At 42.0% G+C, this 5820-nt stretch overlaps 1 pseudogene; it reads left to right on the top strand.

Moving 5' to 3' along the window:
* The first annotated feature begins 4767 nt into the window (after positions 1-4767).
* On the top strand, positions 4768-5334 carry LOC119425653 (annotated as a pseudogene).
* Positions 5335-5820: the final 486 nt, after the last annotated feature.

Raw genomic sequence — 5820 nt, 5'->3', positions numbered from 1 at the left:
AAGGTGCATTTAATGTAAAGTGGGAAAAAATGATTTTAAAGAAAAGAAGCGTAATGCACAGACACTGAGCATCCATTTAGTCTAAAAGAAAATGTGTTTGTAATCCACATTTGTATTATTTGGTGAAGGACAATGCGTCTTAATGCAACCTGTTTGAGGCACACTCTCCTTCCAAACACGGACCTTTCTAGGTGCTCGCACCTCAGCGGGTCAGCTGGGTTACATACAGGGTGTTCACATTTGTGCGAAAAAAGTCTGCGGGGGTGAGAAAACAGGCGCAGCGCTGATAGTCTCCATCATCACCGTGTCATCACCTGCGCTGCGAAGGCAGGAAAAGTGTGGATAACGAGGCCAAACTCCAGAGGTGAAAGAACAATCAGTCCAGGCTGCACAGGAACACCTCGTTTACCTCGGCTGCACATTCAGGAGGGCAGTGTGTCATTAGAGCGCCTGTTTACCACGTGCCACGTTCGTACACGTGCTGAAACCATGAGCTCACCTAAATCCTTCTTGTACAACAGTTCATTTTGGATTCAAACAGCTGAAGTCGTGAAGGTTCATGAAGTTGTAACAGTTTTATGGTTTTTGCTACAGAAGCAGATTCAAACAAAAACTGCTTCCTGTTTTATTAATCTGTTAAACCAAGTAAGTGTTGAGCCGGATGAACCCGAAACGTGACTGGCTCAGTTTTCAGTTAGGACGGAGGTTTTAATTATGACTAATATCAGCTCTGATTACAGTTTTTAGCTGCTTTCTAATCTACTCGTTAAGCTTTGGGGAACATCAGATGCTCGGGGCTTTTTCCCGACTCCAGTCACATGGTTGACGTCCAACCGTCCATTCAGGGCGACCCGCCCCGAGTGTTCGTGGAGACATGCACGTGTTCACCCGGTGATTCAGAAAACGAACGCAGAAGTTTAAATGATATAAATACATCCTCGACAGTGATCGAAACGTCTCAACTGCAGTTATGGTTCAATAAGAGTTTTTAAAAATCTTAAATATGCGTTTATAGTTCACAGGCCTGTTTGGAGTCCAACATGTTTTTAAGTGGAGGTTTTGATATTTCATATCCTTTTTTAAAATCACTCTGAGGGATTAAAGCACCCCGGGCAGCCTCGGGTCTTCATCAGATTGATGCTGGAAGCTCGGCTCACAGCTTCTTTTGAAAACTTTTTTTTTTTTTTTTTAACATGTTGGCAGAAAGTTTAATCTCGTTTAACAGGAGCCGCCTGCACTGCTGCTGCTTGAAACGCTCACCTCAAAGTTTCTCCTCTGGATTCAGAGCGGCTCAGAGTCCTCACGTCTGCAGTTTCTGGTCGACTTCAGGTCCCATTGTGTTCAAACAAACTGAGCTCTGAAGCGGCCGTGGAGCCGGGAGAACGTCCTCATCTTTGCAGAAGCTGTTGTCCTGGACGTCACGAGGTTACATTTGATTTTCCAAGAATTTTGGGGAATCAAACCGACACCGAGCCGGGGTGAGGATCTCAGAAGGTCAGAAATTAAACTCAAAGCTAAAATATCTTATAACGCGAGTAAGATTATGGTTTTATTACAGAAATAATAAGTTTATATATAATACAGACCAGTTTAAAAACTTTCCTACAAAGAATTGTGAGATAGAATAATCTCCTTTGCTCTCATAGTTAATGATCCAGTACTACATATTTATGAGTCCTCGAGGCTCAATGGGATTTACCTGTATAAATAAAGGTTGATTGATTTATATATTTCAACTTGGAGTTACTTTTCCTTCAGCTACTTTTGTGTTTGGGCTTTTTATAGCCTTTCCTTTTAGTTACCTTTAGTAACTTTTTATTTCCTTTTTACATCGGCCAGTTTTTACTACATTTAGCTTCTAACCAACCTTTAGATGTTTTCAGTTAGGATTTTGATACTTTTATCTTTTCAACATCTGCTATTTTGAGCCATCACTCTGCATATTTCGTCTTTGACACCTAATTTTTAACTTTTTTTAAGCTTCACTCATTATTTTACCGACAGACTTTGAAGGAACGTTGGTTTATAAAGGAAAGAATTGATACTTGCTAATACTGGTATATTGGTAGAAGGATGTTAGAAATGCAGCTGCCAGGAAAAAGACAAAGAAGAGATATACGGATGCAGTTAGAGAGGACATGGAGGTAGTTGGAGTGAGGACAGAGGATGCAGAGGACAGAGATGGAGGACGAGGACTCGCTGTGGAGACCCTGAAGAGAGAAAAGCCGAAAGAAGAAGAAGAAGAATATGAAGAACAACAAGAAAAAGAACACGAAGAACACAAACAAGAAGAGCAAGAAGAACAAGAACAAGGTTTTGCTTCTCATGATCCGTCTCGTATCCTTTGGGAAATCCCCAGCAGGACGTCATGATATGATCCTCTGAGTGCGCCTGACTGCCGGACCGTGAAGCCTCGATTGGTGGACCGATGCATCGATGTGCATCGCTCTGGAAAGTTCTTGCATCTCCCCAGAGGAGCTGAGGATCTCATACATGTCAGGCTGCCTGATCCCTGGCTGCTCAGAAGGCTGGACACGGGCTCGAGAAGTTTATGGATCCAAACGTTCTTCAAAATTAAAATGCCGGCGTCTCCGGTGATTCTGGAAACTTTAAATCCTGAAAAAGGTCTTGCGTATTAAAATTTATGGGGCAACAGACGTTAAACTCATCTTTCTGTTTGCTGTTCGTCCAAAACAATCAATTTTAAGGCGTTTTACTGCAAAACGTCAGAAACATTTAAAAAGTTCAGAAGTTCTCATGTTTCACATCTTAACTACAAGAACTTCTAGAGACTATATTTGCATTTTATGTCTCACTAAAACTCAGGTTTACAAAAAATTGAAGGAATTTCAAGGATCTGGCATCAGCCGGCATTTAACAACAAATTAACAGATTTGAAAAAGGTTTAAATTCATCATTAAATTAATGAAAGTCACATTCCTTAAAAAAAACGCATCACTCACCAAGTATGACAAAGTGTTCAGTAAATAATAAAACATAAAAATCTCTGAGTTAAAGCCCTTTTTGTGTTCGTTAACTCAGCTGTAGATGTTCTGCTGAGTTTCATAAACTGTCAGGTAATTAAATTATTACGGACCTTATACGGTACTGAGTGATGAAAGGACAGAAAAACAGGTTTAAACTGGAATAAAAGATTCAAAATGTGTCCAAAATTTAAAATAGTCTAAAAAACCTTTACATCCTCAGCCTTTTTCATTTGTTCTCCTTTATTCCAAACATTTACACGACTGAATTTATTAATTTATTAATTTGACGCCCTTTCCTCCTGAAAAAAACAAACATCTGCTGTAAATAACCAACATGTTGGTTTTTACTGGGAAACAACTCGGTTCAAATAAAGACGAGCTGAATAAATAAAAACGCAGCAGGGAGGCAGATATGGTGCAACAAGGTGGATCTGACGTAAACTACTTGTAATTCTGACACAAGCCACCGTTCATAAACCAGAACCCCTGAGAACAAACAGGAAATTGCTCCAGTCCTACAAAATAAAACGCGCAGCTTTGATCCTGTGAGCCGTGACTTTTTAAACTCGTCCAACGCCCACGTCCCACTCCTTAATCTCCCGAATCGGAGAATAATCCAGAGACGTGCGTCAACAGAGTGGGAGGCCGGATCAAGACGTAAACAAGTAACGAGCGTTCTCGTGCACAACATGGTGCGGCAGGTTCACCCTGAACCGACACCCACAGCACCGCGGGGCACAGGAGAACGTTCACAGCCTCCTGCTTTCCGCTCCCCTTCAGACAGAACATCTTCATTACTGCAACTAAATAATGTGTAATTAAATCTGGAAGGAGAAAGGAACATGCAGACGGTCATAAATGCAGACGGTGCTTCAATGAAGTTGTCTGAAATCATAAGAAGCACTCGAAGACGGACAAAGATGCACTCGAATCAAATGAGCAGAAATATCACGTCTACCCTTGAGCTGCATGAAAAGCTCCTGTGGGTTTACATGTGGCCCCTCCGGCTTTTGTTTCCTCATGCTACAATAATTGGGCTTTTATTTTTTTAACTCGACTACAATTAAACTGACGGCAGAGCAGTTTGCAGAGGGAACAGTCCAGTTAGAACTTCACACAACTCGTCTCTAATGTCAGACGCTCTCTGTTTGGGTCGTTTAATGCAGGTTTTATTGTTTTACCAAATAATCAAATGTAGAAAAGCCTCAACCTTTGAAGTGAGCTGGATTAAAGATGGCTGCCACAACCATCTGAATATTAAACATTTGGTGTGGTGGTAGGTGTAAGAGATCCCCAACTTGATCTTTCAAATGTTGGTAGTTATTTGGAGTTGGTGCCGATGTGGGCGGAGAAATAACGTGCAAGACCAAGACGGCAGTTTTTCGAGCCGTGCACGCAAAAACAAAAGATTTTCAAAAACTGGCTTCTTCAAACATCACTGCCTGGTCTGGTCTTCTCTTGGTTGCAAACACGCAGGTATCTGAAGATTTCTGCAGCAGTTTATCGTTTCATGTCTTTAACGTCCTTAAAATAAAACGAGTCTAGACTTTCATTTGAAGAATATTTACCTGAATAAATAAAAAAATCATTCATGTCATGCAAAAGAAAACTAAAAAGATTCAGCCTGAGAAAAGCAGCAAACACTAAACTAACTTAACCTGCATAAATAAAGGTTGAATGAATGAAAAAAAAAAAAAAGCATAAAACACCTGTAATTTAAGAAGAAATTAACAAGTTCTTAAAAAATATAAAGTAGACGCGTCCACAAGTTGACCCACTGGAAACAGCTTATTTGCAGCCATGACGAAGGACTCGAACAGGACCAGAGGGAAGGTCTCAGCCAACGCCTTCTTCGTGATGACCTGCAGCGAGGAGCACAAGAACCAGCGTGAACTTCGCAGAGTTCTCCAAGAAATGCTCTGAGAGCTGGAAGACCATGTCAGCCAAGGAGAAGGTGAAGTTTGACGAGATGGCCAAGAACAATAAGGATGACCGGGAGATGAAGTCCTACGTTCCTCCCAAAGGTGCCAAGAAGAAGAAGGACTAGAATGATCCCAAAAGGCCTCCCTCTGCTTTCTTTGTCTTCTGTTCCAACCACAGTCCTCAGATTAAGGAGAACCCTGGTGTCTCCATCGGAGACGTGGCCAAGAAGCTCGGCGAGTTGTGGTCCACACAGAGCGCCAAAGACGAGACGAGGTCAAGGCTGCCAAACTGAAGGAGAAGGACGTCACTGTCTGCAACCAAGGGAGGCTCCTGGAAGATGGACGCCGAGAAGAAGAGCGGCCCCCGCAGGACTTCTGCCAAGAGGGCGGATCCAGTGGATGATCAGGACGATGATGATGAATAAGCGTCATTTGGATGTGAGGTTTGCGATGAATGGTTCAACTTAATCCCGTTTCCTTTCTATGTGGACGACTGCCTGCTGTCCACCTGGGTCTGTCAGACCTGGACTCATTCAGGGATTCAGTTTTAGCCACGTGTTTATACTGACTCAAGCTTGTTGCATCGTAGATCCAGATGAACTGCTGCTTCGGTGGACAGCAGAGACAGATCGTCTTTCTCGACTGCTAAACATCGTTTCCGGAGGCGCTCCTTTCTTCACCGTTTTACTTCAGGAATTATCCGCAGCCTTGATTTGAAAATGTTTGCAGCCGAGTGGAACGTGAAGATTTGTAGAACACATTTTTTCTTTAATAATACGATTTTGGATATTGAAAATAAAAAAATAAAGTGAATTAGATGAGTTGATAAAAGTCTGATCAGACGATGTGAAAAAAGTCGTGGACGTCAGAAATAATTCGGGGTCGATCTGTTCTGCGGGCTGGACTGTTTA

The sequence above is a fragment of the Nematolebias whitei genome, chromosome 19 (assembly GCF_014905685.2).
Source record: "Nematolebias whitei isolate Nwh7 chromosome 19, NemWhi1, whole genome shotgun sequence".
In the NCBI taxonomy this organism is placed as follows: domain Eukaryota; kingdom Metazoa; phylum Chordata; class Actinopteri; order Cyprinodontiformes; family Rivulidae; genus Nematolebias; species Nematolebias whitei.
This window is presented reverse-complemented; position numbering and strand designations above follow the sequence as displayed.